Source organism: Martes martes (assembly GCF_963455335.1).
Source record: "Martes martes genome assembly, chromosome: Y".
Lineage (NCBI taxonomy): Eukaryota > Metazoa > Chordata > Mammalia > Carnivora > Mustelidae > Martes > Martes martes.
The window spans coordinates 18,041,073-18,050,425 of record NC_137907.1 but is presented as its reverse complement, the minus strand read 5'-3'; positions in this window follow the sequence as shown (position 1 = coordinate 18,050,425).

The window sequence follows — 9,353 nt, the reverse complement described above, 5'->3', positions numbered from 1 at the left end:
ACTAATCTTTAACAAGGCAGGAAAGGATATCCAATAGAAAAAAGAAAAAAAGACAGTCTCTTAAATAAATGCTGTTGGCAAATAGGACAGACACATGCAGAAGAATGACCATTCTCTTACACCATATACAAGATAAACAAACTCAAAGTGGATGCAAGATCTCAATGTGAGGCAGGAATCCATCAAAATCCTAGAGGAGAGCATAGGCAGCATCCTCGGTCACAGTAACTTCTTGCTAGACAAGTTTCTAAAGGCAAGGGAAACAATAGCAAAAATGAACCTTTGGGACCTCATCAAGATAAAAATCTTTGGTCAGCAAAGGAAAACAGTCAAAAAACTAAAAGGCAAGCTATGGAATGGGAGAAGATATGAGCAAATGACGGAACACTGGTATTAAAGATCTATGAAGAGGAGGAGACAAGATGGCGGGGAAGTAGGAGGAGGCGCCTTTTCAACCTGTACCCTAAAGTGAGCTGATTACCTACCAAAGAACTCCAATCACCCATGAAATCAGCCTGAGATCAGAATTATACACGTCTGGATCTCTACGGGGGCCAGAAGACGCCAGTGGGCAGGTAAAGTGGAGTGGGAACGTCGGACTGATATCGGAAGATAAACAAAAGGGGGAGGGAGCCACCAGAGGCGACCGATTGGAAAATAATACCCCAATACGAAAGTGCCCTGCATCTGGGGACCAGCATTAACTTGGAGTCTGGTTGAAAGCACTCAAAAGAGCAAAGGATCGTGGGGGAAATTGTGGGAATCGGGCGGCTAGGGACAGGGGCTTAAGTCCCCAGACCCAGGACAGTCTCCCCTGGCACTGAGCCAGAGAGAGTGTGGCGGAGAAACCTGGTCTTTGTCCCTGAGCCGCCAGTGCGCCCGAGAATGAGTGGAGTCTGGCTCCCGTGAGGGGCTGGGAGCCAAACCAGACGGCAGAATGCGCACCTTCCTGGAGATGCGCGCGTGCCTCACCCTCCCCTGAGAGAGGTGCACGAACGCCCAGCCTGGTGTTCTTGGACCCACGCGGCGATAGAGCCGATAGAGCCCATAGAGCCTGAGACGCCCCGCTCCAAACCCTCCCCTGGGAGAGGTGCACGCAAGCCCGGCACTCTTAGCCCCAGCCAGCAGGAAAATCCCAGTGTGCAATCGCTGCTTGGAACCTCTCTGGTGGTCTGGAGCTGCCCAGACAGCCACCACTGCCTTGGTTTTGTGTACAAGCAGGAGATCCTGGGTCCCCAGGGACCAAGACTCAGAACCTGCTCTGCCAGCGGCCCAGCGGCTGCAGCACCTGCAGGGGAGCAGACTGAGGCTTCTCTCTGAGCGGGAGGTCGGGGTGCAGTTTTCTTTCCTCTAAAACTCCAAAAACTATCAAAAGCTGTCAAGGCGAGAGAAAAGAAGTGAACAAACATAAAAACCTCCAGAGAACAAAAGCCTGAAAAAACTGTTTTTCTCAGAGCCCACCCCCTTGAGGGGGGCTGGAGGACTTAACTCAGGGAACATCATTGACTGAAAACCCACGTGCCAGCCCCCTCCCCCAGAAAACAAGTCAGGAAAGAAAAAAAAAAAAAGACTACAAGAGAACAACCACCACTACTTCATAGATACAACTTTTATTTTTAACTCATTCCCACTATTCTGATTCATTTTTTTTCTTTTTTTATATAGATCATTTTTAACCTATTTACCATCACAGTGAGATGTCCAGTACATCAAATTCCATAAAAAACTTCTAACCTGAATTTTTTGATACACACACATGTGTTTTTTCTTTTGCTTTTCTATTTTTTTTAATTTTTAAAAAAATTTTAGTTTAGTTTAGTCCAGTTTATTCCTTTTTTATTTTTATTTTCTAATATTCATATAGAGTTAAACTTCAAGGTAACCCCCTTTCTCCAAGCAATGCTACCCCTATAGATGAACCAATTTTTAATCCCCCTTTATCTTAGGAAAGTTGAGTCCTTTGACACAGATATCAAGATACATCCAGGAAGAATCAAAATAACCTTCCTCACCCACACTGAGAATCTATAACCATGCTCCCATCTTTTTCTTCTGCCAGTGTCTCTGTGTATTTATGTTTGTCCTGATAGTATATAAATCTTACACTTGGAGTTCTTCTTGACAAGGCTCCTCCTTTTTTTGCTTATATATATAGATTTTTTCTCTCATCATATACTTTTATCAGTCTTTTTGTTTGTCTGTTTTTGTTTGTATACGTCATAAATCTTACCCTGGGACCCATTTGGGCTGAACCTTCTCTTTTATCTTCCGTTTTTCTCCTGTCTCTCTCTCTCTTTTTACTTTGTCTTTTCTTTTTTCTCTCATTTGGGTGGGGAATCCTAAGTGCTCAGAAGCGTTCCAGGGTGCACCTTGACGGCACCACGGTCGATACATCCAGCTACATCTGTCCAGTCATCTCTCACCAAAATGACTAGGAGGAGGAATCCCCAACAGAAAAAAATACAGAGGATGGGCCTTCTGCAACAGAGCTAACAGCTATCAACATAGACAATATGTCGGAGAGAATTCAGGCTAACAATTATCCAGGCAATAGCTAGGCTGGAGAAAGCCATGGATGAACAAATGGAATTGATTAAGGCAGAACTGAAAGCGACCAGGGATGATGTTCATAATGTTAGGGCAGAGCTGAAGGCCACCAGGGATGAGGTTCACAATGCTCTCAATGAGTTCCAATCTAATCTAAATTCTCTAAAAGCTAGGGTAACTGAGGCAGAAGATAGAATTAGTGATTGGAGCACAAACAGATAGAGAGAAAGGATCAGGAGGAAGGCTGGAACAAACAGCTTAGAAGCCACGAAAACAGAATCAGGGAAATAAATGATGCCATGAAACATTCCAATGTCAGAATTATTGGAATCCCTGAAGGGGAGGAGAAAGAAAGACATCTAGAAGATATAGTGGAACAAGTTCTTCATGAAAATTTTCCCAATCTTGCGAATGGAAAAAGTGTTCATGTACTAGAAGTAGAAAGGTCTCCCCCCAAGATTATAAATTCAAAAAAAAAAAATCCAGGCATCTCATAGTAAAATTGAGGAATCATAATTGTAGATACAATCTCTTGAAAGCCGCTAGGAGAAAGAAGCTCCTCACACACAAGGAAAGCCCATCAGAATAACGTCAGACCTGTCCACAGAGACCTGGCAAGACAGAAAGGGCTGGCAAGATATATTCAGGGCACTAAATGAGAAGAACATGCAGCCGGGAGTACTTTATCCAGCAAGACTGACATTCAAAATGGATGGAGAGATAAAGAGTTTCCAAGACCGGCAAGGCTTGAAAGACTATGCAACCACCAAGCCGACACTGCAGGAAATATTAAGGGGGGTTCTATAAAAGAGGAAAAATCCTAAGAATAGCACTGAACAGAAATATAGAGACAATCGACAGAAAGAAAGACTTCAAAGATAACACAATGTCAATAAAAACGTATCTCTCAATAATCACTCTCAATGTGAATGGCCTAAATGCACCCATAAAATGACACAGGGTTGCAGATTCGATAAAACGACAGGACCCATCCATATGTTGTCTACAAGAGACCCATTTTGAACCTAAAGATACACCCAGACTGAAAGTGAAGGGATGGAGAAGAATCTTTCATGACAGTGGGCCACAAAAGAAGGCCGGGGTAGCGATTCTCATATCAGATAAATTAGATTTTAAACTAAAGACGGTAGTCAGAGATACAGAAGGACACTACATCATTCTTAAAGGGAATCTCCACCAAGATGATCTAACAATTGTAAATATCTATGCCCCCAATATGGGAGCAGCCTATTACATAAGAAAACTATTAATCAAGATAAAGAGTCATATTGATATGAATACATTAATAGTAGGAGATCTTAACATGCCTCTCTCAGAAATAGACAGATCATTGAAGCAGAAAATCCATAAAGAAATAAGAGCATTGAATGACACATTGGACTAGATGGACCTCAGAGATATATACAGAACATTCCACCCTAAAACAACAGAATACTCATTTTCTCACGTGCACATGGAGCCTTCTCCAGAATAGACCACATACTGGGTCACAAATCAGGGCTCAACCGATACCAAAAGACTGAGATGATTCCCTGCATATTCTCAGATCACAATGCTTTGAAACTGGAGCTCAATCACAAGGAAAAGTTCAGAAGGAACTCAAACACCTGGAAGCTAAAGACCACCTTGCTTAAGAATGCTTGGATCAACCAGGAGATCAAAGAAGAACTGAAACAATTTATGGAAACCAATGAGAACGAAGACACTTCACTCCAAAACCTATGGGATACAGCAAAGGCGGTCCTAAGGGGGAAATTCATAGCCATCCAAGCCTCCCTCAAAAAAATTGAAAAATCCAGAATACACCAGCTGTCTCTACACCTTAAAGAACTAGAAATCAACAACAAATCAAAGCAATTCCACATGTAAGAAGGGGAATAATCAAGATTAGAGCAGAGATCAATGAGGTAGAAACCAGAGATACAGTAGAACGGATCACTGAAACTAGAAGCTGGTTTTTTGAAAGAATCAATAAGATCGACAAACCATTGGCAACACTAATCCAAAAGAAAAGAGAGAAAGCCCAAATTAATAAAATTATGAATGAAAAGGGAGAGATCACAACTAACACCAAGGAAGTAGAAACAATCATCAGAAGTTATTATCAACAGTTATATGCCAATAAGCTAAGCAACCTAGATGAAATGGATGCATTCCTGGAAAACTATAAACTCCCAAAATTGAACCAGGAAGAAATTGACAACCCGAATAGACCGATATCTAGTAACGAGATTGAAGCAGTGATCAAAAACCTCCCAAAAAACAAGAGCCCAGGACCTGACGGATTCCCTGGGGAATTCTATCAAACTTTCAAAGAAGAAATAATACCTATTCTCCTGAAGCTGTTTCAAAAAATTGAAGCAGAAGGAAAACTTCCAGACTCTTTTTATGAAGCCAGCATTACCCTGATCCCCAAACCAGGCAAAGACCCTACCAAAAAGGAGAATTTCAGACCGATATCACTGATGAATATGGATGCTAAGATTCTCAACAAGATCCTAGCAAACAGGATCCAACAGCACATTTAAAAGATTATCCACCATGACCAGGTGGGATTCATCCCTGGGTTACAAGGATGGTTCAACATTCGCAAATCAATCAATGTGATAGAACAAATCAATAAGAGAAGAGAGAAGAACCACATGATCCTCTCCATTGATGCAGAAAAAGCTTTTGACAAAATCCAGCATCCGTTCCTGATTAAAACGCTTCAAAGTATAGGGATAGAGGGAACATTCCTGAACTTCATCAAATCTATCTATGAATAACGCACAGCAAATACCATCCTCAATGGGAAAAAGCTTGCAGCCTTCCCATTGAGATCAGGAACACGACAAGGATGCCCACTCTCACCACTCTTGTTCAACAGAGTATTAGAAGTCCTAGCAACAGCAATCAGACAACCAAGAGAAATAAAAGGTATCCATATTGGTGAGGAAGAAGTCAAACTCTCTCTCTTCGCAGATGACATGATTCTTTATATAGAAAGCCCGAAAGACTCCACCCCCAAACTACTAGAACTCATACAGCAATTCAGTAATGTAGCAGGATACAAAGTCAATGTCCAGAAATCAGTGGCTTTCTTATACACTAACAATGAAAATACAGAAAGGCAAATTAGAGAATCGATTCCATTTACTATAGCACCAAAAACCATTAGATACCTCGGAATCAACCTAACCAAAGAGGTTAAAGATCTGTACTCGAGGAACTACAGAACACTCCTAAAAGAAATTGAAGAAGACACAAAAAGATGGAAGACCATTCCATGCTCTTGGATGGGAAGAATAAACATCGTTAAAATGTCTATACTGCCCAGAGCAATCTATACTTTTAATGCCATTCCGATCAAAATTCCACCGGTATTTTTCAAAGAGCTGGAGCAAATAATCCTACAATTTGTATGGAATCAGAAGAGACCCCGAATAGCTAAGGAAATGTTGAAAAACAAAAATAAAACTGGCGGCATCACGTTACCTGATTTCAAGCTTTACTACAAAGCTGTGATCACCAAGACAGCATGGTACGGGCATAAAAACAGACACATGGACCAGTAGAGCAGAGCAGAGAGCCCAGATATGGACCCTCAACTCTATGGTCAAATAATCTTTGACAAAACAGGAAAAAATATCCAGTGGAAAAAGGACAGTCTCTTCAATAAATGGTGCTGGGAAAACTGGATAGCTATATGTAGAAGTATGAAACTTGACCATTCTCTTACAGCGTACACATGATAAACTTGAAATGGATAAAAGACCTCAACGTGAGACAGGAATCCATCAGAATCCTCGAGGAGAACATAGGGAGTAACCTCTTTGATATCAGCAACAGCAACTTCTTTCAAGCTATGTCTCCAAAGGCGAAGGAAACAAAGGCAAAGATGAACTTCTGGGACTTCATCAAGATAAAAAGCTTCTGCACAGCAAAAGAAACAGTCAACAAAAAAAAAGAGGCAACCCACGGAATGGGAGAAGATATTTGCAAATGACAGTACAGACAAAAGGTTGATATCCAGGATCTATAAAGAACTCCTCAAACTCAACACACACAAAACAGACAATCATATTAAAAAATGGGCAGAAGATATGAACAGACACTTCTCCAATGAAGACATACAAATGGCTAGCAGACACATGAAAAAATGTTCATCATCACTAGCCATCAGGGAGATTCAAATCAAAACCATATTGAGATACCACCTTACACCAGTAGAATGGCCAAAATCAGCAAGACAGGAAACAACGTGTGTTGGAGAGGATGTGGAGAAAGGGGAACCCTCTTACACTGTTGTTGAGAATGCAAACTGGTGTAGCCACTTTGGAGAACAGTGTGGAGATTCCTCAGGAAATTAAAAATAGAGCGTCCCTATGACCCTGCAATTGCACTGCTGGGTATTTACCCCAAAGATACAGATGGAGTGAAAAGAAGGGCCATCTGTACCCCAATGTTTATAGCAGCCATGGCCACGGTCGCCAAACTGTGGAAAGAACCAAGATGCCCCTCAACGGATGAATGGATAAGGAAGATGTGGTCCATATACACTATGGAGTATTATGCCTCCATCAGAAAGGACGAATACCCAACTTTTGTAGCAACATCGACGGGACTGGAAGAGATTATGCTGAGTGAAATAAGTCAAACAGTGAGAGTCAAGTATCATATGGTTTCACTTATTGGTGGAGCACAACAAATAATATAGAGGACAAGGGTAGATGGAGAGGAGAAGGGAGTTGAGGGAAATTGGAAGGGGAGGTGAACCATGAGAGACTATGGACTCTGAAAAACAACCTGAGGGCTTTGAAGGGGCGGGGTGGGAGGGTGGGGGAACCAGGTGGTGGGTACTGGGGAGGCCACAGATTGCATGGAGCACTGGGTGTGGTGAAAAAACAATGAATACTGTTATGCTGAAAATAAATAAAAAAATTCATTAAAAAAAAATCTATAAAGAACTTTTTCAACTCAACATCTCAAAAACAATCTAATCAAAAAGTAGGCAGAAACCCGAACAGTCATTTCTCCAAAAAATACATATAAATGGCTAACAGGTAAATTCAAATCAAAACCACAGTGAGATATCACCTTACACTAGTTAGAATGGCCAAAATTAACAAGAGAGTAAACAACAAATGTTGGAGAGGATGTGGAGAAAGGGGAACCCTCTTACACTGTTGGTAGGAATGCAAGCAGGCGCAGCCACTTGGAAAACAGTATGGAGATTCCTCAAGATGTTAAAAATAGAGGTACCCTATGACCTGGCAATTGCACTATTGGGTACTTACCCCAAAGATACAGATGTAGTGAAAAGAAGGACCACATGCCCCCCAATGTTCACAGCAGCAATGTCCACAATAGCTAAACTGTGGAAGGAGCCAAGATGGCCTTCAACAGATGAATGAAGATATGGTTCATATATACAATGGAATATTGTATATATTCCAATGAATACATATTAATAGATGAATCAGAAAGGGTGAATACCTACCATTTGCATCAACATGGATGGAACTGGAAGGTATTATTATAAGTGAAATAAGTCAATCAGAGAAAGACAATTATCATATTTTTTCACTCATATATGGAATATAAGAAATAATGCAGAGGATCATAGGGAAAGGTAGGGAAAATTGGGAAGAAATCAGAGAGGGAGACATACCACAAGAGACTCTTAACTCTAGGAAACATATTGAGGATTGCTGGAGTGGAGGTGTGTGAGGGAATGAGATAAGTGCACTTTGGACATTAAGGAGGGCATGTGTTGTGATGCACACTGGGTATTACATGCAACTTATGAATCACTGAACACTACACCCGAGACTAATGATGTACTATATGTTGGCTAATTGAATTTAAATAAAAAAAACTTTAGGTCTTCTCTGAGTCTCTTTCTGGGCCTATGCAGTCACTTTCCAATTTCCTTAATATGAGGTTGTTTTTCAATGCTCTAATCTGTAATGTTCACTTCTTGGAGATAAAGAAGAACAATGAAGGAGGGAAAAGGAACTGCACCTTTAAATCTGGAAGTCATTTCAACCAGAGGGGAAGAGGCTTGCAACAATGAGTGCTGAGGCAACAATAATGATTGCTAGTTTCTTTGGTGATCAGAAGCAGCAATAAGCAACCAGAGTACAGTTAGTTGACCTCTAGGGACCGGGTTGTTTTTACAACCGTGGCTTCCTAAAATGGTATGCAAACTGCTCCTGGAACATGGACACAGATGATGTCTGCTACCAGAGTCAGCAAGGGGCTGACTACTACTTTCCTAAGAGTTGGAACTAACCAAAATTAACTGCAACTCTTTATTGTCCCCTATAACTTTCAAGCCTGAATAAACCGCAGCATTCCACATCTTATACAGAAAGATTCTTCCTGTGCTATAGTTGTCTAGGTGGAGACAGATTCCAGCTGCTTTCTGTTTCAACAACTTCCCAAAATTCTCAGGGAGAAGATCTCTTCATTTCAATGATAAATTCTATATTTTTAAAGCTTGTATTTAGATACTAGTTAGTTAACATACAGTGTTAAGTAACATACAGGTGTATAATATAGTGAATCGGTACTTCCATACAACATCCAATGTTTATCATTACAAGTGCACTCCTTAATCCTCATCATTTATTTCACCCATTACCCACCTCCACCCTTCTGGTAACCTCACTGTTCTCTAGAGTTAAATATCTATTTCTTGATTTGCCACTTTCATTTTCCCCTTTATGTTTATTTCTTTTTTTTTTAATTAAATTTTTTATTTATTTTCAGCGTAACAGTATTCATTGTTTTTTCACCAC